A 24,393-nucleotide genomic window follows, 5' to 3' on the forward strand; every position below is an offset into this window, starting at 1 on the left:
ATATGGGCTGTAATATTGCAGTGTGCTGCCGGCCTGGAGTCCAGGTGGTTAGATGTATTATAGGCAGTGACCCATGACGTAGTCTGTGAGCAGCTGGACGGGTCTAATAAGAACTCTGTTTTCTAACTTTGCAATAATCAGGGGATGGCTGGCAGATTGTAGCCCAGGGGGGCAAAACTTGACTCGGCAGCCTATTAGGAAAAAAAATGCAGGTGGTCCAGTGACCCAGTCCAAGGTAGCCCAATATGAGACCGGCCCGGGGGGGGGGGGGGGGCAGATGTCCCCCTGCCTCCTAGCCCAGGCTGCCCCTGGCAATACTGGCTTTTACCAGAGATGTAAAGAAAACCCGCATATGTCGGGCACTTGCCCTAAATATTACCTGAGAAGACAGCAGAGAGCTTTGTGTGCTATAGATTCAATCTGCTGGCATGGGAGAGGTTAACTGAATGTGGTACCTGATTGGCTGCTGCAGTTGTCCAATCAGGAGTTACAGTCACCACCTCTCTCATTCTGGAACCGCATTATTCGATGACAGCCCTCTGCTCTTCCTCCGAGGGTATGGAGCCCAATGAAGTTCCATACTAGAGGCCGTCTGTTATCATTGAGGAGGGGTTGGCCCGAAGCTGAGATCACATTTAAAGATTTTTTAAAAAAAATTGTTTCCCCTTTAAACTACAGATGTTAATTAAATTTTCTTTGTGTTGCATGATATTCTGCTCCGTATTGTATAGAATTTTTTAACATTCCTCACACAGGTCATGCTTCAGGGCTATAGATGATTACTGTCTCAGACCATTGATTTACGATAGGATCATTACAGGGATTTGCAGACGCTACAAATGTTTTGTGTTCTACAATATTGCAGAGTGTGCTCAGAGTTACGCTGTGTGTGTCTAAAACTAGGTACACACCTATGCAATCGTATTAAGATGCAATGTCTCTAACGATTTTACCAACGGCTGAAAGCCCTGATGAGCATGCAGATTCATGTGTACACACCTACACGATTTACCACCAATCCGTAAACTTGGATAATGCCAGCGCCAGCAATGGAAACGTTGTCTCATTACCTGCCCACCAATCGGCGGATTCTAAAGCTGCTCATCCGCTTGATACATTGTAACAGATGTAGATCTGAGTGTTCTATTGGACAAACCTCACACAGGACACTACACTGATGTAATATTACACATCATCTGGAAGATAATGACTTCACTCTTGTAATGTGTCCAACATAAAAGGACAATTATAGTTGTATTTAATAGTTTTTATGCTGCAAATATACTTGATATAATTGAATTTTATGGTGCGTTTGGGGGGGGAGGGATTCCACTCCATGCTACAAGAGTAGGCGTGGTCATCAGTCAAGGGGCGTGGCTATAACTTTTGCAAATGATAGGTCATTCTCCAACCCGTTCCCATCCATTTCAAATCCATTGGCAGTGCTGCATTACTGTTAGGTGCTTGCAGAATGCCCTTCCTGAGCAGAGTGATGTGAGCCAGGACATTCTTCTCGACTGTTCCTTCTTTTTGGACAAAGTCCTGAAATTAGCAGGACAGTCACACAAAATCGGTACTGCCCCACCAGAATCGGGAAAATTGGCAGACTGTCCTGCTCTCTCCTACCTGTTCTTTGAGCTTTCACTACCTGCTGTGGGTATCTTGAGCTCAGTAGCTGCTAGTCTGGATTATGCAATGTTCGGGCCCTGTTTGGAAGAAGGAAACTTGTAGAATAACCACTTGTAGAGCTCAAGTGTGTACACACACTCATGGAGCAGACAGGAGAGTACACATGTGTAGCATGTACTAAAATACATGGCTATCTATGGATCACTAGTACTTGCATTTACACTTTAACACTTAAGGGTATATTTACTAAATTGCGGGTTTGAAAAAGTGGAGATGTTGTATGTAGCAACCAATCAGATTCTAGTATTTAGCGCATTCTACAAAATAACAGTTAGAATCTGATTGGTTGCTACAGGCAACATCTCCACTTTTTCAAACCCGCAGTATAGTAAATATACCCTTAGTATTTGGATATTTTCCTGTATAAATAACATATAGTATAGCATGCCGCCGCAGTTGGATATAATGGAGATTGAGTTTTATCAAATTGCGTTATAAGACTATACTAACATTACTATATATTATGCAGATAGAGGTATGGAAACAACACTTTTGTGTCTATATTTAAATATATGGTGTGATCTCTATACAATGCACTTCTTACATCACTATCATGTAATGTCCTCATAATATATACTGCATTTCATCTTTGTTGTGTTGGCTATATGTTATACTCACAATGTGCATATATCATACTTGCATTCCATGAGCCATACCTCCCAAGTGTCCCAATTCCAGCGGGACAGTCCCGATTCCAGTGGACTGTCCCGTGCACACTCTGATACCGGCACGTAGCAGCCAGTTTCCCCGGTGGTCCAGGAGGAAGTGGGGAAGGACATCTGTCCAAAAAACGCTACTGCGCATGCGCAAACAGGAAGTTTGTGGGCGGTGATTAGGCTGGACAGGGGCGTGGCTTATTTGTCCCTCTTTCGGACCTCCAAATGTTGGCAGGTATGCATGAATGTATTATTACTGCGACTCCAATTTCACTTACACTCATAGCCCGTGCCCACACACTCTTAGGGGTATATTTACTACACTACAGGTTTGAAAAAGTGGAGATGTTGCCTATAGCAACCAATCAGATTCTAACTGTCATTTTATAGAATGTACTAAATAAATAAAATCTAGAATCTGATTTAGAGTAAATCTAGCCCTTAGTTCGAGTTATCACTAATTCCCAGGAGAATCCCAGGTTTTAGAGTTTTGCTTCTGGTGATGTCCAGTTTTTCCTAAATTAATCAACCGCACGGTTTAATCTCTCTGGAAAAGAATAATTATTGTACAGTGACATTTGAACAGTGTCCCCGGATTTCAGCATAGAAATCTATTATCTTTGTTTCATTTACATGTTTGGTTAAAACCACTTATTTCCCACATAATTACATGTCACAATTTGTTTCCACTCAGAGCTCCGGTTTATACTGTAATTAAGCAACAGAAGAGAAATCCCAGCCCCAAATTAACATGTAATGAATGTTTTGGTGGAAAAGAGACTGCTTGAGATTACACACGTGTAGTTATTATTCACGGGTGCCTGTGTGAACTGTAAATAACATGATCTCCAACATGAGGACGAGCTAATCAGGGATGAATTATACAATAAACATGTTTGCCGGGATTTGCCTGAATCATTATACTGTACTTTATTTTTGGAATTGGGCTTATACTGTAGACATCCTTATGTGAACTGAATTCATGAGAATGTATCTTAATAATTCACTTAGAACCATAGACATCATCATTGTGTCTTTATATTGTGCCGCAGATCCCGCAGCACCTGATATACTGCTTTCATGTATGTCCTCTCTGTATGAATATATCTAATATCGGGAAAGAGGGTACTACTGAGCAGAATAATAAATACATGGATACAGTTATACATAAGAGATCACACGGTATACAGAAATAAGACATGACTGGGCATACGAGGAAGATAGAGAGTGGACAGACATGAGACATCGGGTAGACGGCCCTGCCCACGTGAGCTTACATTCTAGAGGAAGGGGGTAGTGAGAGACAATAGGAGCAAGTGTGATATCGGCCATAGTGAGCCAGGGGGGTAGCAGGCGAGGCTAAATAGCCCAAGTCGCAGCAGGGTGCTTTGGAAGTGGTGATGGGGTTAGTGATATTTGTCAGGCAGGATGAGGCAGAAGGGGGACAGGGTGAGATGGCTTGGAGGATGGAGAAAGGAGTGAGAACAGGGGAGGTAGAATGGGAGGTAGTAGAGGATGGAGAAGGAGGGAGGACAGGGAAGGTAGAATGGGAGACAGTAGATGAAGGAGAAGAAAGGAGGACAGGGGAGGTAGAATTGGAGGTAGTAGAGGAAGGAGAAGGAGGGAAGACATGGAAGGTTGTAGATGGTGGAGAAGGAGGGAGCACAGGGGAGGTAGAATGGGAGGTAGTAGAGGAAGGAAAAGGAGGGAGGACAGGGGTGGTAAGGTAGGATAGGAGGGAGGACAGAGAAGGTAGAATGGGAGGTAGTAGAGGATGGAGAAGGATGGTGGACATGGGAGGTAGTAGAGGATGGAGAAGGATGGTGGACATGGGAGGTAGTAGAGGATGGAGAAGGTGGGAGGACATGGGAGGTAGTAGAGGATGGAGAAGGTGGGAGGACAGGGAAGGTAGAATGGGAGGTAGTAGAGGAAGGAGAAGGAGGGGGGACAGGGGAGGTAGAATGGGAGGTAGTAGAGGATGGAGAAGGATGGTGGACAGGGAAGGAAGTAGAGGATGGAGAAGGATGGTGGACATGGGAGGTAGTACAGGATGGAGAAGGTGGGAGGACAGGGAAGGTAGAATGGGAGGTAGTAGAGGAAGGAGAAGGAGGGAAGACATGGGAGGTAGTAGAGAAAGGAGAAGGAGGGAGGACAGGGGAGGTAGAATGGGAGGTAGTAGAGGATGGAGAAGGATGGTGGACATGGGAGTAGTAGAGGATGGAGAAGGATGGTGGACATGGGAGGTAGTAGAGGATGGAGAAGGATGGTGGACATGGGAGGTAGAATGGGAGGTAGTAGAGGAAGGAGAAGGAGGGAGGACAGGGAAGGTAGAATGGGAAGAAGTAGAGGATGGAGAAGGATGGTGGACAGGGAAGGAGTAGAGGATGGAGAAGGAGGGTGGACAGGGAAGGAGTAGAGGATGGAGAAGGAGGGTGGACATGGGAGGTAGTAGAGGATGGAGAAGGATGGTGGACATGGGAGTAGTAGAGGATGGAGAAGGATGGTGGACATGGGAGGTAGTAGAGGATGGAGAAGGATGGTGGACATGGGAGGTAGAATGGGAGGTAGTAGAGGAAGGAGAAGGAGGGAGGACAGGGAAGGTAGAATGGGAAGAAGTAGAGGATGGAGAAGGATGGTGGACAGGGAAGGAGTAGAGGATGGAGAAGGAGGGTGGACAGGGAAGGAGTAGAGGATGGAGAAGGAGGGTGGACATGGGAGGTAGTAGAGGATGGAGAAGGATGGTGGACATGGGAGGTAGTAGAGGATGGAGAAGGTGGGAGGACAGGGAAGGTAGAATGGGAGGTAGTAGAGGAAGGAGAAGGAGGGAAGACATGAGAGGTAGTAGAGAAAGGAGAAGGAGGGAGGACAGGGGAGGTAGAATGGGAGGTAGTAGAGGAAGGAGAAGGAGGGAAGACATGAGAGGTAGTAGAGAAAGGAGAAGGAGGGAGGACAGGGGAGGTAGAATGGGAGGTAGTAGAGGAAGGAGAAGGAGGGAAGACATGGGAGGTAGTAGAGAAAGGAGAAGGAGGGAGGACAGGGGAGGTAAGGTAGGATAGGAGGGAGGAGAGGGTGAGATGGAGAAGAGAGTGGACATGGGAGTAGAGGATGGAGAAAGATGGTGGACAGGGAAGTTGAGGTAGAACGGGAGTGATAGATAGGGAGGTGGCTGGACAGGGCTTATGGAGGAGGGAGAATCTTTGGGGTTAAGTAGGGATATCAGACCAAGTGGGCAGTGGAGGAACTATCTCTAGTGAATTAATAGTCTGTATTAACACAATGAGTCAGTAGCACGTTCACGTGAAGGTTTATATGGACACTTTGCCCAAAAGGTTAATTAGGCTGTTAACATCTTCTTAAATATATGTTGTCCTTTACACCATGTCTTTTAGATGTGTCTAAATGCATTCGACATGTTCAGCCATCTGATCTTGTTCAAGGTAGATTTTAACTAAAAAGGGACAAATGTTGCCACAACTATTAACCCTTTGTCATTCTTTTAAGGGATACATGGGGAATGCAGCTTTCAGAGGCTCCTGTTTGTCACTTTGGGTTTTCTCACATAACTGACATTTCAGGATTAACTGTAGCCCAAATGTTTTGAGAGAGAGAGAGAAGTACATACAAGCTCCCTGTTCCGGTTTGGTGGGGACCTCTTCTGGGACCTCCTTTCTCTGTACGAACTGGACCCTGTGTGACGTTGGACCGCCACAAAGTGGGACCTGAACCTCGGACTAGGCCGCAGCCTAGTGATGTATCATATTCAGGGGAGGGACCCCATCAAATTGGATTGGGAGGCTTATTTTTTATTTTATGTAGCTGAAATGTTCCTTTACTTTATTGACTGTTTCTGTCTCTTAGCATTTTAAAATCTTCCCTTATACTGCAGCAAAGGTGTCTGTGTAGTCAAGATCTATGCGAAGGCTCTCGCTGACCGTCTTAATACCGTGTTTACACACTTGGTCCATAAGGATAAAGTGGGTTTTATGCTGGCCGTCAGGCGCGGGATAACACCGGAAGAACAGTTGGCCTCATTCATCGTAATAACTCAACCAAGACCTCGGCCGTAATACTCTCCCTGGATGCAGAGAAGGCCTTTGACTCAATTAGCTGGACCTTTATGCTGGAAACTCTTCAGAAATATGATGGCACCTTTCTCTAAGGTATTCAGGTCTTATATTCTAATCCCTCTGCTCTGGTTTCAGTAAATGGGGTGCTTTCCTCACCGATCCTGATCGCTAATGGCATTCGTCAGGGATGCCCCCCCGATTTTTGCCCTTGTGATTAAGCCCCTGGCAGCCAAAATACGCTCCTCCTCGGATATCAAAGGTGTTACTGTGGATTCCGATGAATATAATCTCAGCCTATTCGCAGATGACCTCCTCCTCACACTAACTACCCACATACCTTACTGCCAAATCTGTTTGCCACACTCTCTTCTTATGGTTCCATCTCAGGCTATAAAGTAACACTTTCCAAAACTGAATCCCTAGCTCTCCACATACCTCCCTCAACCCTGGGTCTCCTTAAAAGCAGCTTCAGCTTCTCTTGGCGTCAGTCTAAGCTAATATACCTAGGTGTCTTTATCACCTCCCATTATTATTCTCTGTATGCAGTAAATTTCCCCCGCTGTAATCAAAACAATTAAGGTAGATCTGCTCAGGTGGCAAAAACGTATGATCTCCTTGTTGGGCAGAATAGTCGCCCTTAAAATGAATAGGGGCTTTCCGGATATCCGCTTATACTACACTGCTACTCACCTCAAGTCAAGCGGTGGCGTGGTTTACAAAAAGACAAGGCCCTAGGTGGATTGATATGGAGTCTTCCTTCTGCCGGGTGCCATCCCTGGGCACGGCATTGGGAATCACAATGGACGATGGACCCTCTCACTGTGATCTCACCCAGATGCTTTATTCACCTGTCGCATGTGGGACTACTGCAAGCTTCACTTGGAAACCACCACAACCCTGCTCCCCTATAACGCCTCTCTGGGACAACCAAGCATTTCCCCCAGGGCAATGTCATTCTCGATTTAACTCGTGGCAGGAGAAAGATATCGGGATGGTGAGGGATGTCCTAGAAGCAGACTAATGTATCTCATTACCGCTGCTACAAGAGAAATTGGATTTCCCTGCTGTTAGCCCATTTGCTTACCTTAGTGAGACACTGTCGACTCCCTTCCTAGGTCTGATATAGTGAGACCCCGAACTCCCCTGGAAACCTTATGTATCCAATCACCATTGCAAAGGGGAATAATTTCCACTTTATACAACCTTCTCATCTCTTCCAAACAACCCCGTACCCCTATCCACGAGCTTCGATGGGAGGGTCTCCAAGACTTCCATCTCATCTCTTAAGGAAAATACCTACAAAATTCACTACCGCTGGTATCTGGTTCCTACCCGGCTGAAGAAAATCTACGGGTCCACTTCCGACTTATGTTGGAGTGGATGTGGGGAACGTGGGTCCTTCATCCACATCCGGTAGACCTGCCCGGGAATCGCCTGTTTCTGGGATGATGGGGCGGCTTTGATTAGTGCCGTCACTACCGTCCAAGTTACAAAGTGCCCATAGTCCTTTCTTCTTGGCTCCCCCATAGACGTCCTAGACAAACACTCGGAGAAATTGTCTGATCAGATCCTCAACGCGGCCAGATGCCTGGTCACGAAACACTGAAAAAGTCCAAACCCTCCCCCCAGGTGACAACTTCAATAAAACCTGACATTTAGCGGCCCTATTCCTGTGAACAGCTCTGACTAGGGCGCTATCCGCATAATGCTCTGTTTGGCTATACCTCTGTCCGCAGGGGAGCCCACTCCCCAGCGGCCAGTGGCCATACAACGCCACACTCCATAATATCCCTTTTCAAGTTCGTCATTGGTATTTTGTTGCAAAACTCTTCTTTCTGTTTGTTTTGTGGCCGCCCCATGTGGACTTGTTATTTTTACTCTGTGTTATCCAACTCAAAATGTAACTTTGTGTTGCCCTCTTGGGCTACATTTGTCTACCTGTCTACTGTGTGTCAAAGTCTACAAGTAAATGATTTAAAAGGTGCCCGTGTAGCTGGAAAAACAGGGATCACTGTTTCCTGTTTTTCTCTGCTGGTGGAAATAAAATGGGACTACCCAGTTAATACATGGCTAGTGCAACAATTAGGGACATTGCTTCTTATTACATCTTGTATGTAACACTGGTTGGCTCCACTAGTTGGCGCCATCATAGCTCCGCCCCCTTTTACAGCTAAGTCACATGAACCCAGGTATTATAAATTCCATGCACATTTGGCATTCTAGATGTTACTCTACTGAGCTCCATTATACATCATGCTATTCACTTTCATATATGTTCCTCAATATATCAGCCGTAGACAAATCTGAGCCAGAGAACAAATGTTCTTATTAAGACCTATTATCCCAAAAAAAAACCTGCTTGGAATTTTTTCCAGCCCCTTAGGACGTCTAATAACGCTGATTATTGTACATCAATCTAACCGTGACTGATGGCGCTTCCATTGTAACAAAATACAGATTGCTAGCTCTGCAGCGAGTGCTTCCATTTCATTTCCGCATGATGTCTTTAATAAAGCGTTCAGATCTAAAATATAATGTTTGAGGCACATAAAAAAAAAAAATAGATCTTCTGTTGGTCATGCAGATTAATAAAATATTGGTAGCCATACAGACAACAGGGCTCTCAAGTGTAGGGGGGGAAAAAAATCCCCGGTTGGAATGATTGGATTGCAGTGCTAGAATGATTATTTTTAACAAGTCCCAAGCAGTTAAGTTCTTCATTTATATTCCCTGTCTGTTTGAGAGCTGGCGGTGACAATATAAATTGTGATGCATTTTTTCCATTTACATCTGGCTGGTGAGGAATAACTTATTTTTTTTTTTTTAAAGAATATGGCGTGAAAGGGAGGTTAAAGCTTTGTATCCCTTTCTGTTTCATTACCCATGCGAGAGATTGAAGTGTGCCGTAGCAAAGGGAGGTGCTGAGATTGGCTGTTATTTGGATATCCTATGCATGCCCAGAATTTCTCACAAAGGAAGGCAGCGCAATGGCTGGCAATTATAATTCAGAGGAGCTCGTCCTGCAGCAATTACTAGAGCCGCTCGAGAAGAGCAAGGGGTGCGATGTGTCTGGAAATTGGAGCTGCTACAGTAACAGCCTCTTGTCCCTTAGACATTATAGTCCAGTAACCGAGATCCAAAGTCATTTCACAGCTGTAATTGAATCCTCTGGCTGATGCTGGAGAAACCTTTGATATCTGGCAGCTCCTGTTGCTATACGGAATGTCTTCTTACATATTTGCATTATGTCTGGCAAAAGCAGCGGCTGATACATTATGGAGTCTCTCCGGGGGATTCGCTGCTGAGCGGCTCGCTTCAAATGCGCGGAACTTTGAAAAGGGGGTGAAAAAATTGGAGCTTGTACCAATATCCGCTCTTTTCTCAAATGATTATTTTTATTTTATTTTTTAAAGGGGTGTTTTCAGCTTTTGGCTAGTAGAACTCTGACGTGAATTGCTTCCGGTATAAAATAACAAGCTTTTGTCTAGTAGTTTTATTTGCTTTATAGTGGTCTTGATGGCTGTGCATAGTGAAGGGAGTTATTTGGTAGGCCAGGCCTGGACTAATGTCTTGGGAAGAACCAATCAGCAATTTTGTTAAAAAAAAACAAAAAAAGGTAGCTCCTACAGCAACAACAATAATGGTATGATACAAAATATATTATATGGCCAACATAATCTACATAGTACACGGCTAGCCCAATAGACTAATGCCAGAATCCAGACGATATCAGTGCTGCCACAATATACTAGCCGCTGGCCCAGCAGTACAGTATACCAGTACTCCCAACAGTATACCAGTACCCAAAGTGTACTTCCACCAGTGCCTGTATATATTCAGCGTACCCCAATGGACCCCACCTTGCAATTATAACTATATGATAACTAGCAATGTCTTGTAAGTTGCATCCAGCAACATATTGGTAGCGATACCCAACACATGTATCATCATCATCACCATTTATTCATATAGCGCCACTAATTCCGCAGCGCTGTAAAGAGAACTCGCTCACATCAGTCCCTGCCCCATTGGAGCTTACAGTCTAAATTCCCTAACACACACACACACACACACACACACACACTAGGGTCAATTTTGTTAGCAGCCAATTAACCTACCAGTATGTTTTTGGAGTGTGGGAGGAAACCAGAGCACCCGGAGGAAACCCATGCAAACACAGGGAGAACATACAAACTCCACACAAATAAGGACATGATTGGGAATTGAACTCATGACCCCAGTGCTGTGAGGCAGAAGTGCTATATTGCACAGTAATGACTCAAAGCACTATGTAAACATCTTTGTCAAGAAATTAGATTGACAAACCACTGTAATATATACTCTGCGGTAAAACAGGTTATCAGATACCCAGCAGTGCCCACTGTATTAGTGTATATATACCAACATGTGCCCATTATATTGTAATTTCAGAGCTTTAAATGCTGAGCAATGGCTAATATATGCCAATCGGTGCACAAAATAATACTCTGCAAAGAACCAACGTATTAAATGCTCAGCAGCGCACAATCTGTATCCAGCAGTCAGTAAATGCATGTATGATGTATTTGCTTTTACTGCTAGTTACTATTTTGTGATTTTTATGACCATTACAGAATAGTCACTGCGCTTCAAGTACCACATAGCTGCATAGGGGGAATTAGGGGGAGAACTCAGGAAAACATCCAAGTGAGCAGTCTGCTCTCCTAAAAGTGTAATTATGGTTCTACAAGGTGCACTGGGATGCACGATGATGATGCAAGTGAAGTCTGGCCCACTCCATTGGTGGCAGCGGTGAGACAATGCAGTTAGAATCCTGTGCATTGCCCTGCCCATAAAATGGTCAAGGTGGAGTGGAGGGGAGATATGAAAAGGCAAATGTGAAGTTTACCCACCACACAAACATGTTGGAAGCAGACTTTTCCTAACTTAAATTCATCATCACGACAATACAGGCACTTTATGCCTCAGTGCTGCCAATTTTCCCTGATGAATACTTGGGTTGCATTTTGGCTCAGCCCGCAAAATGGCCGCCTGCACCATGTGACTGCTATACCTAACGAGCCATTGTTTTTAAACAAAGAGTATCTCAGACATAATAGTGCTCTTAAATTATTCACCAACCTGTAAACCATATATAGATTTCAAACCCAACGATTTGTTTACTATTATATTTTATATTACAAACACTATGCAGATCACATACTGACCTGGTCATCCATATTGAATTCTGTCACTGACTAAATAAATAGGCACATGGGTTCTAGAGAAGGGATGTTGGATAAAACTATTCCTAATTTTTTGCAATGTGTGTTTTTTTTTTGTTTTTTTTTCAGGAATGTTTTGAATCCTAAGAAGATAAATGTAGATGCAGGCGTTGCCTCAGGGGAAACTGACCTAAGCCAGTATAGGCTATGATGGTTTTTATTCATTTATTTCCCCCCTCCCCCCAAATCTAATTTTCTACGGTGAGGTTTAGAATGAGTTACAGCTGCAACAGAAGCTTAACCTATTAAGAGTATCTAAATATTCCTTCTAATTTGGCCGCTGTACCCAATTTTCCAGGAAGCTGTGTGCGCTACGGAGGTGTATAACCTTAATGGCTTGTTGTATGCCATTAAAAGGTATTGTACACTCATAAAAGAATGACATTTTGATCAATGCTGTTAAGAGAATTATTGTCTTAACACAGAAAAGCTTTCCTGTTACAAGTTTAAAAATATGCCTTTAAAAGCTTTTTATTGAATATCTCTGTGTCCCGGAGAAAGCAGGCTGTTTTAGCACGTGCTTGCTCTGAAATATTCTGCATTTAAACCTGGATAGGAAAGCTGCAGCCAGGCTGGGGGAGGAGCTGAGCGTCTACCACATAGACATAGAAATCTGCCTCAAGTCCCCTGTGGCAGCTATCCTGTCTAGCTCTACAAATTCACATAACAAATAGAGCCCAGAGGTGTCAGAACAGCCCCCCTGCACACACTGTGCATGTGTCTCAGGCTTATTTATGCACTCTGAGACATTTATAAGCAGGATGATAAAAGGTGGACAAGAATCCCAGCCTTAAAGGGGAGGTATACCCTGATTATAAGTAAATAATAATCACTTTATTGTGTCATAAATATTCATTTGCTCCTAAGTCATTCTGCAGAGATCCTTTATTTCTGTGGTTAGTCGTGTTTATTCACAGGCAAGGGAGCAGCCATATTGTTTGCTCTGGTTTCATTCAAATGAGACCAGATAAACTTTATTAGGTAGTACCCATGGCGGACAAAATGACAGGCCAGGCCTGGCCAACCTGTGGCTCTCCAGGTCTTGTGAAACTGCAAGACCCAGCATGCTTTGCCAGTACATAGCTAGACGATAGCTGTCAGGGCATGCTGAGAATTGTAGTTTCACAATATCTGGAGAGTGAGGTTTCGCAATGGAAGCAGGTATTTTGTAGGCAACATTGTATGCTCTGGTTTGTGTGGTAGAGAATTTAGGGGCTGATGTGAATTAATAAAGCTTTGTCTATAAAGTGCTGTGTAATTTGTTGGCATGGTATAAATAATATCAATTCAGTAGGAATCTGTGTCATTACTGATATCCAAGTGCTTTAATAGGCTCCATTCCCACAAATATAGGTTCAGCTCGCAAAATGGCTGCCCCCACAGTATGTAGTGATCGAGAGCACTTTAACCTCAATACCAACACTAGTTCCTCTTGAATATAGTCAGATATAGATTTTCATGAATATGGGATTGAAAAGGGTGCATTCACTATAGGTGATGGTTTAACTTTACATACTTTAGTAATTGTAGGTACTGTGATATAGATTATTATGCAACATTATGAAGCACCAGCATATTCTGTAGCACTGTGCATGGTGGGAAATCACAATACAAATCTTAAACCCTCTCTGAAACCAGAGGTACAGGAAACCCTATTCACAGGAGCTTGCAATCTACTGGAAAAAAGTGCATTAGACATATAATGTGAGAGGGAATTTTGGTATATTAGATTCAGTTCTATTATAGCTTTGTATGCTGACTACATGCTCAGATATTACCAGTGTTGGCCCTTGAGCAGGAATGATGCCCGAGACGGATCTTATTGAATCTGTTTGGATTGTTATTGGGCAGGCCTGTTAGTGGCCGCTACCGACCATTTTCTGTCCATACTAACAGGCCATTCGTTGCACAAAATGGGTTTCCAAATTACAACTTGATTCTGTTGCACAAGCAAAGTATAACCCCTCCGAGCAGAGGTGATAATATGGAGAGGGCACTATAGAGAGAAGGGTTTTAGCTGCGCTTATGGATTAACACAATATATTCTTAAGAAATACTATGTCCATGTAATAAAATATATATGAAGAGTTCCAGGAAGTTCAGTGATATTGACCTTCAAAGAGGCCCATGTAGTATAAATGCCCACAAATCTAATTATACCACTTGATCGCCAGAGCGACTGGAACGGTCTTCAGGTTGGCCACACCCGTGTCCAGTGACCGGGTAGCTCGTGGTCCAGGCAGTGTAGTTGGCCACACCTGTGTCCAGTTTCCGGGTAGCTCGTGGTCCATGCAGTGTAGTTGGCCACGCCTGTGTCCAGGGTCCGGGTAGCTCGTGGTCCATGCAGTGTAGTTGGCCATACCCGTGTCCGGGTAGCTCGTGCTCCATGCAGTGTAGTTGGCCACACTCGTGTCCGGGTAGCTCGTGCTCCATGCAGTGTAGTTGGCCACACCAGTGGCCAGTGTCCGGGTAGCTCGTGGTCCATGCAGTGTAGTTGGCCACACCTGTGTCCAGTGTCCGGGTAGCTCGTGGTCCATGCAGTGTAGTTGGCCACACTCGTGTCCGGGTAGCTCGTGGTCCATGCAGTGTAGTTGGCCACACCAGTGGCCAGTGTCCGGGTAGCTCGTGGTCCATGCAGTGTAGTTGGCCACACCTGTGTCCAGTGTCCGGGTAGCTCGTGGTCCATGCAGTGTAGTTGACCACACCTGTGTCCAGTGACCGGGTAGCTTGTATTCCATGCAGTGTAGTTGGCCACACCCGTGTCCAGTGACTGGTAAGCTCGTGGTCCATGCAGTGTAGCAGGCCAGTGACTGGGTAGCTCGTGGTCCATGCAGTGTAGCAGGCCAGTGACTGGGTAGCTCGTGGTCCATGCAGTGTAGCAGGCCAGTGACTGGGTAGCTCGTGGTCCATGCAGTGTAGCAGGCCAGTGACTGGGTAGCTCGTGGTCCATGCAGTGTAGCAGGCCAGTGACTGGGTAGCTCGTGGTCCATGCAGTGTAGCAGGCCAGTGACTGCACATATGCTGATCGATCCTGATAGATTTTGGGTCAGACAGACAATGTTGTACCAGTTGCATCAGAAGCCACCATTATATACGTCTGCTCTCTCTCCTTTGCTGGTGGCTCCTCCGTAATTCCAGTGGTGTCATGTACAGTGGAAGAGGACACAATTTTATAGTTTATAAGGAAAATGGGCCCCAGCCTTGGGGAGGGGGATGGAAAGGTGATTACATATAAATCAGTTTATGATGATTTCTATAATCCTATGTGTTTTTATGAATTCACTTAAAATGACATTTTAAATGGTTATTCTTCATAACAGATGCGCTATGTAATATTTATTATAACCGCCTTAGATGACATCCTCTTTGCCCCCACATGTTAAACGTTCAAGTGGAAAAACACAGCAAATGAAAAATATGCTCCACCGGCATCACAATACAAGGGTACGGTCGCTATATTTGTTTACATTAGTGGGAAAGTACCACTGAGTCGTGAAAGGGGTTTACTTGCATCATGAATATTGTTGCGTACATGCCTGAATCTGTCTGTCATATGTAATGTAGAATAATTACTTTTTCATTTGCTGTATGGCTATTAGTAACAATCTGATATTAGTATTATATCTAATTGTATACACATTGTAGGCCAGACAATGAATATGACTTTCAGCTATCTCATCTTCTTGTGAGACCTTCATCTACTATAATGAGCGTGAGAATTCCGCCTCTGTCTTGTCCTTCGTCATCACAACGTCGCTGGATGAACCAATATTTGCCTCTGTCAAGAAATTAATTTGACCTGATCACTTGATGAGATATAACAGACAGATGACCCTGGTTCTTGCAATAGTATATTATAGCCCAACAGAGATGATATAAAATAATATTTTATTTTTTGTACGCTGCGTCTTTTTCCGCAGAATATCTGCAGACGCCGTTACATTGCCCCGTTCTCTCTCCAGATACAACGCACACACTTCTCACAATCTGTAAAGTATCTGGCAAACTGTTATTGACTGAAGATACATTTGGTTCATTATTAACTTGTGCATGTTTCCCTTCAGGAGATGCATCAAAATGTTTTGTTTCTCTTCCGCGTATTTAACCGCGAGGAATTTTCAGGCTTGAAGGGATGGGGCTTTGCGAGGCGGACGTGTCTGTTTTATTAGTAAAATATGATTCTCCTGTGTGTTCCGTGCTTGATATCTTCAGCGCCTGATCCTTGGGGGTTGTTGTACATGTGAGAACGGTAACAGACAGTTATTGAGAGGGCTTAAAATGATTTGCCAATACAGACTTTACGGCTAGATCATTGATTCACGCTGTGATATCAGCGCCTGACTCTCCTCTCTCTTATAAACCAGATAAGTGAATTTTTTGTCGGAGGGGAGTTGAGCAGGTTTGAATAGCAAAGAGCATCGTTTTTATGCTAATCTCAAACATCTGTTGAGTTGCTATACTTAAATCTCTCCAGTATGTAGGCAACTATACACTTACCCTATTTGTCCGTCTCTCTGAATGTACCCTTTCTGCCAATCATTTGTAATGTATTGTCCTTCACTTTCCTCGTGATTTCTGATGGAGAAAAGAAAAAGAATATATTGAAATTGCTCCTAACCTATTCACTTGTGAGCTGGACATTCCGCTGATTTTGCAAAGATAGCAGTCTGGGCTCTTGCATCTTCCTCTAGGGACGGAATAGTGCAACGCAGAGGACCATAGCAAAATTTGTGGACTCCTCCTGCCCCCCCGCTCCGCTGTCAATCCATCAGAGCTGGGGGTCTTAGAGGAGAGGGGGCTGCCTTGCATTTCCGCGATATGAAACCGGAATAAGAATGTTTGCAGATACTCTTATCATGCGGGGAGTGTGTTTATTCTGAGGTTCTCTCTGTATATAGATTATTAATGGACTATAACTAAAATAGTATAAGTAATCTGTAACTACTTTGGTGGCGAGGCTACCTACCACCCGTAATAAGGATAATAACTGTACATTTTCCTTTTTAGTAATCCGCAGTAAATCCCCCGTACCGATCTGTTTATTGGGAAAGGATGATATGCCCAGAAATCTCTCTCTCCATTGTTATTTTCGGCCTACAAACGCGTGCCTCTCCCCGCTATTTAATTATATGCTGAGGATGCTTTTCTCATGCTAATCTGCCTATCCAAATAAGCAGCAATAAAACAGGCAGCGTGGAGAAGGCCTCCTATTCAGACGCTTCCTCGTGGTGTTTACGCTCTCTAATGAACTAGATCAACCAAAAGCTCATTATTTAAGCAGAATGACAGCAAGTCAAGTTCAGCTCATTTGCTGGGCTGTAGACTCGAGCCGAGTACATCCCGCCATCCCCCCAAAAAGCTCTCGTTTGCTGATCTGGCTTTTTTTTTTTTCTTTTTTTTTTTTCTTTCCTTGGGCAGAAAACCATTAATATATCCATAAGGCGGCTGAATTGTAAATTTGTAGGCATTGGCAATTCTTCATACCTCCTGCTTGGCAGCAAGGATCGTGTTTCTAGGCTTGATGCCAGGTGGTACATACAGCTGTTTTCATGATATATTCCCAGTTTTGTGGTTGGTACCTTTTTCAGGAATTCTTAAGTTGCATCCTGTAGGACTGATGGTAGGGAAATTGTCATGAGTCGGAGAAGCTTTGGGGATTTGTATCAACCAATATGAGGGGTGACGTAGAAAGCAACACAAAAAAAATTTAAGCAAGCTTCATTTTAATATGAATTTCAATAAATAAATAAATATATATATATATATATATATATATATATATATATATATATATATACATACATACATACATACATACATACATACATACATACATACATACACATACACACACAGTGATTCAAAGGTCGCAGTACACCCTTTTATTTCAAAAACTCTACAGGAAATTGGGAAACCTGAATACTCCAGTAAGGTATGGGTGACGTGGTCTATCTTTTACGGTGTGTACCAAACATGGGCGCCATCTTGACTTCGGCCAATTGGCCCAATTCCTCATAGAGTTTTTGAAATAAAAGGGTGTACTGCGACTTTTGTATATATATATATATATATATATATATATATATATATATATATATATTATATAATATATTTTCTTTTACTTACCTTGTACCATTGCCATATCTGCCGGGGTTTCCCCTATCTCTAATAGTCCCATGACATGTTCTCCTCTCTTACTAAGAATCTGTGATAGTCAGGGCAGCGTGTGATTGGTTATGAGCAGCGATTGCCAATCATCATAGTGCGATCTCCGGATCATAACACCGTCCTACTCTGGCGCTGAACGCCTCCGACTTTCAAACTTGCCCCGTGCAATCGCTATCAACAGCTGCAAACCTCATTTGAGCCATCATTTAATTCTCCTATTTAACTTTATTAAACAATAATGAATACAAAGTCCCCCCTCCCCCTTCCTCCTTTCCTTGCCTCTCCCATGTGGGATGTGACTTCCCCTGTTTTGTCTTTTTGGTTTGATGTATATTTGTGATTGATACCTGGGGGTATATTTACTAAACTGCGGGTTTGAAAAAGTGAGGATGTTGCCTATAGCAACCAATCAGATTCTAGCTGTCATTTTGTAGAATGTACTAAATGAATGATAGCTAGAATCTGATTGGTTGCTATAGGCAACATCTCCACTTTTTCAAACCCGCAGTTTAGTAAATATACCTCCTGATGTTTTCATCTGTCACTTAAACTGCGATTGCCTTTATAACAAATACGTCATTGTTTTACTGATTTCAAAATGAATAATTGTCCTCTGAATGTCTTTTACGGACTCTGATTATGTGGCCCTCAAGTGCTGAAGTTTTCTTTTACGTTGCTGGCCCCCAAAATCCCTCATATGTAGTTTATTATTTTAAGTTTATGTAATGGGGTGCAAATATGTTAAGAGAATAAGGCTGCACAATCTGTTCCTTACATCCCACCAACATAGATTATTTCGGGAAGTGAGTTATCTTGATGTATTCTCTTTGCAATTCTAATAAAGTCAACTCCTAGTAATAGGAGTACTTTGGTTTCATTCAGCAGCCTGGCCCAATGACTGTATTAACCTTCAATAGCGCATAAATATGACTCATTGGTCATATATTCCTGTTTGTAATCATACAGTGTAATGTTGCCGCAAACGAATTCATAAAGCCCCATGTTTGTGGGAAGTAAGATGCGTAATATATGCCCATTGTAGTAATAATGGGTCGTGTATTTCTAGAGGTGTCTAGTGTCACCTATAGACATCAGAGGCAGCCGTAGGTAATAGTGAATTGATAGTTTGCATTACACCACAACATGACTGTTATTAGAAAAGAAATCACTTTTGGGAGGTGATAATTATACTAACAATCTTGTTAATCCAGATGCTTTCAAACAACTTTGCCAACAATGGGTTTTCATGTTCCAAAAACATGCACCTATCCTGGACAATCGCTGGCACTCTAATAATGGAGAAGTCTTTTGTCGAGCATTTTTTTATTTCGCAATATTCAATCATAACAACCTTCCTGTAGGTCACAGTCCTCCATAATATACAGCACAGTCTGTAATGCTGTGATCAGCTGCTATGGTGACCCTTCCTGATCATCCTTATCCCATACTCACCTACTGTTCATACCTGTCTTCTGGGAGAAGGTAGGAAAAGCCATGGATGGGGCTTAATTATGCAATCTCCATTCTCAAATAGGCGGGACACAGTGTATGATGTCACAAATCGCATCATCACGCCTCTGATCTGAGCTTGATGCCGCGATTTGCGCCATTGACATGTTCCCATCTGCTTCGCAGGCCAATGAGTGACCTTTTGGGAGAACCACCTACTCCCCTGGGAGCCTTGGTGGTCTCTCTCAATAATCCAAGAGTCTCGGACATCCTGGGTCATCCTTCTGGCTGATTGGGATTATGTCGATTTCAGAAGTTGCCGTGGACTAATTCACCCATTGTGGTCTATATAAAGTACCTACTCCGAAAGTATTCTATGCTTTTGTAGTCCATGCACTACCCACCGGATCTTTCCAGCATGACCCAAGCTTGTGGTGACCCAGAGCATCTACTTATATAGACAGACTGTTCCGGCCTTGTTTGATCTCTTCAGTGCAGGCCGGTAGTGACAAGTTCGTTAAAGCATTGAGCAGAGTTAGGCAGGTTTCTAAGACAGGACATTGTTAGACGCTGCTCATCTTTTAGTGGTGAAGTAAACGGAGTGCATCCAGATTGCCAAAACATTTAATAAAATATGTAAATGCTGAGTGTGCACGTGGTTTACCAGAAAGGAACGCCAAGGGGGGGGGGGTCAGCTGTTTTTTCTCATCCCCCCCCAAAAAATAATTCAGTTTCCCCAATGGTCGGCCCAGTGTCTGAGTCTTCCAATGACCTTAGAGGAAAGATCCGGCTGTGTATTAGCATTGCTGCAGGGAAATGTTTTTGTATCTTTTTTTTTTTTTCGTCTAAAAATATTTGTCCTGTAGGACTTGTGATCCATGAAAGTTAATTGAAAAAATTTCCTCTTCCAAGTTTTGGCAAGCGAAGCATGCATTATGAGCATTAATATCTATAAATTGAATTGTTAATGAATCTAGACACTAATAATGAATGCAATTTTGCTGTCTTAACTAGAAAGGCTGAAATTATCAGCTTCTCTGATAGAATTTCTAATCATTTTTGCTTATTAAATAGCAAAGCTATGCTTTTAATAAGCTAATCACTTTTATCTGACCCCAAAGGAGTATTCGTCCTGATTAGAAACAGGTTTCCAGCTGGAAAGCATGTTGTTTTTCTTCCCCTGTAGTAACGGCTTTGATTCGGCTCTTAAGGGGGGCTGCCCGGACCCCTCAGTGCATCTTTGTGAGCGCTGCACGTCTCTCTTGTCTGGCATAAAAGGTGTTATTTACTAATTCATTGTCTAGCTTGTACTAGATATCTGGTAGTGTCTGGTTTCCGTGGTTTGTGCTGCACATTAACACTTTCGTTAATAAGTCCCAAAGTATTTCAGAAGTAAAAAAAAAAATGGGCCCAGTAATTACTGTTGAGAAGGAAGAAATAATGGCGAAGTGTGAAGGACAAGTTGGTTGAACTGATCTGTCTGTATCTCCGTGTTTACTCAAAGAACAGGCATTGCCTACTTGCAAGATGACTTCACCCAGTTTAGGGGATCTCTGTAATTCTATGTACAATAGTGATTGGGTGAAGCACACAATATATCATCATCATCATTTATTTATATAGCGCCACTAATTCCGCAGCGCTGTACAGAGAACTCACTCACATCAGTCCCTGCCCTATTGGAGCTTACAGTCTAAATTCCCTAACACACAGGCATGGATAGACAGACACACAGACAAGGGTCAATTTTTGTTAGCAGCCAATTAACCTACCATTATGTTTTTGGATTGTGGGAGGAAACCCACGCAAACACGGGGAGAACATACAAACTCCTCACAGATAAGGCCATGGTCGGGAATTGAACTCATGATCCCAATGCTGTAAGGCAGAAGTGCTAACCACTATGCCACCGTGCTGCCCGTCCAAAGACCAGAAGATGAGGTGACGGCAGGTGACCAGGGAATGGTAGAAGATTCATCTACAGAAGACCAGAAGATGAACGAGAGGTGAAGCTCTCTGGTGGCCATAGTCATCATCATCATCACCATTTACTAATTCCGCAGCGCTGTACAGAGAACTCGCTCACATCAGTCCCTGCCCCATTGGAGCTTACAGTCTAAATCCCCTAACACACACACACGGAGACTGAGAGAGAACTAGGGTCAAATTTGATAGCAGCCAATTAACTTACTAGTATGTTTTTGGAGTGTGGGAAGAAACCGGAGCACCCGGAGGAAACCCACGAAAACACAGGGAGAACATAGAAACTCCACACAGATAAGGCCATGGTCGGGAATCGAACTCACGACCTCAGTGCTGTGAGGCAGAAGTGCTAACCTCTGAGCCACCATGCTGGCCATTGGTTCAATTTCGAAAATGTATCATCCGAAGACCAGAAGATGAGCGAGAGGAAGTGACAGTGGACGATAGAAGATTCATCTACAGAAGATGAGTGAGGGGGAATGAACCGGTGGCCAGGGTGGGAAACTCTTCTTGGACACCTTACAATTGACCTGTAGCTGAACGTTGCCTTTGCGGAGGAAACATCAGATATTGAAGTCCGTATTACATAGACCACCCCCTAGCTATATAGGCACACACTGAGATCAGAGGGCCAGCAATGTTGTCCACACTTCATTTTAAACAACATGTAAGAGACCACCATACATACCGTTACAGAGGGCCATATAGCAGAATATATATGGAAAGAAAAGACCATTCTAGTATAATGAGAATCCTTTGCTATTATTATATTTCTAAAAATATGATTAAGTAGTCTGATTATAATGATTGAAATGTCTCCTTTGCACATATATGATAAGTCAGTGACTTCATGTATGAGACAGACTTTTATAGAAATGTGGCAGCATTCAGTGAACAACGCTTTCCTCTCCCCTACATCTTATGAAAATATTATCTCTATTGGTGGCTGCTTGATATGTTGTCTCACAACACCTGCGTACAAGCGGTACGAGGTGATCTAACCTGGACTGAGATCCGATACTATGGAGAATAACGCTGAGCTTTGAGTCTAGACTGCATGAATTTACGAGTGCACCCCTAAATGACCCTGTGTCTGCCCCTGAGCTCTGTCTCTCCCCCACTAACTCCAAGTGTTACCACATCCACTCCGTCCCGTGCTGTGGAGCAGATAGCTGGAGGAAGCTATGTGTGAGGCTCCGTCTCCTCGTTGGCTTGGCGTTATCAGATAAAGAGGTCGGACCCCGGCCTGCCACACACAGATAAAACAACTGTTTAAAGCTCCATTATGCAACCACATTTATGCATAATATTCTAAACAGACATATCCACAGGCAAAGGGGGAAGTGGAAAGGAGCAGTCAGGGCAGATATGATCTTGGAGGTGATGGTAATGTTTAGTGCGATCCTCCGTCACTGAAGCCTGTTGTCTGCGTTTGTCGTTATATTTTACAAGTCGCGCTGCTGTTTTTACTTTGTCCTGATAAGAATGTTGCTTCATCTGCAGGGCCCTGTCCCTCGTCACGGTCTCTTCTTTCATATGTCTAGAACAGGACTTTATTCCTCACCCTTTCTATGAGTAATCCACATTTCTCCATTCTGGCCTCCAGTAAGTTTACTTGACCAGTTTTTGTCTGAAACCACAACTGACGCTGTCCACCCAGGTAACAATGACTGGAGACATCGGGAGCCCACAACAAATCTGGTCACAGTCCTCGGAATGAATTTGTGTATGTCCATAAATGTGGTCTTCTGTGGTCACACTAACCGGTCCATACAGGATCCAGTCGCTCGACTCGATGGTCAAGTTGTCCATTTTGGCCTGTGTGTGGTCGTCCTATTAAATTTTTCTTTTCTTATTTCACATGGACACAAACTACGTCGTTGTAACCGTTATTTGTGCTCCCATCTCTATCCAGACTATTCCAACTTGGCTTCTAGAATAAGTTGTTTCTACAAAAATCTGCAACCTACTTAACCCATCGTTCAGTCTTTGGTTTGGTTCCTCATTATCCAGCCATACACTTCTATTAGAGCCCTCCAATCAGGTGTCTGTTATGTATATTTTTCTTTATTCACATATTTATTGCACTTCACTCAAACTTGTCTCCATTGGATCCTTGTCACCCGTTGTTCTTCCTCTCTTACGACTCTCAACTCTAAAGTCTCTCCCCGTGGATCAGGAGCCAGTTCTCCGCCTAATGATTGCCTTGTATTAATTTGCCTACACTTGCTTCCATACTCTCTAATTCAGCTTGCTTCCATTATCTAGATCGTTAGCTCTTTGGGTCAGAGGCCTCTTTTTCTCTTGTGTTTTGGCGTTTACACTTTTATTAATGTTCTTTTGCAAACCTTGTCTTTTTAGCCTACGTACCCACTGACATTGAATCCTTTAAGCTGCGTCTCTAACTCAATTGCATATAAACAGATCTATATATATATACATATATATACATATACATACGTGCCTTTGGTGCGAAGATGCATCATTTGAAATATTTCAGTCAATCAACAGTTAAAAAAACAAACAAAAAAAACAACCCTTTCGTTTCCATAGGAAACCATTGTAAACGCAATTTTCATGCAGTTAAGCATTTACATAGTTACCTTTCCACTTGCGTGTTTAAAAATACATTCCAATGCAATCCATTGTGGTTTATGTGCGTTTGTGAAAAATGCATTTTAAACATCCATGTGTACGTATGTCAAGATGCTGCGCACCTCTTGTAGTACGAAATTAATATATAATTATATAAACAAGATTGGGCTTTAAATCAGCTCTTTGATCAGTGATACAAATCTGCCTTTAAACTCTTGCAACTTTACTACTGAACATAATTCTGCCTATTAGACTGTAAGCTCTTGTGCAAGAGTCTCACTCAGTTTATCTCCAATTAAGTTCCTGTGTTGTTGTGAGCAATGTCTGCTTTATGTTCTCCCTGTACAACGCTGTGGAATATGTTAGCACTTCGTACATAGAAGATATTAATAGAAAATAGTTTTTAATGCACAAGAGACATTTTACAAGGACTTGCAAACAGCATTATCTCCTATATGTGGATAACATTCATTAGTCGTTTACTATTTCATATTGACCATAGTTCATCTTTTATCTCCAGTA

The 24,393-nt window shown here is 43.1% G+C and overlaps 1 protein-coding gene across 2 annotated transcripts in view; it reads left to right on the forward strand.

Annotated features, from left to right (window-relative positions):
* The window catches only part of PMFBP1 (polyamine modulated factor 1 binding protein 1), a 96,086-nt gene that overhangs the window by 19,058 nt on the left and 52,635 nt on the right, over positions 1-24,393 (forward strand). The gene's annotated exons all lie outside the window — the stretch shown is intronic.

The sequence above is a fragment of the Mixophyes fleayi genome, chromosome 10 (genome assembly GCF_038048845.1).
Source record: "Mixophyes fleayi isolate aMixFle1 chromosome 10, aMixFle1.hap1, whole genome shotgun sequence".
In the NCBI taxonomy this organism is placed as follows: Eukaryota; Metazoa; Chordata; class Amphibia; order Anura; family Limnodynastidae; genus Mixophyes; species Mixophyes fleayi.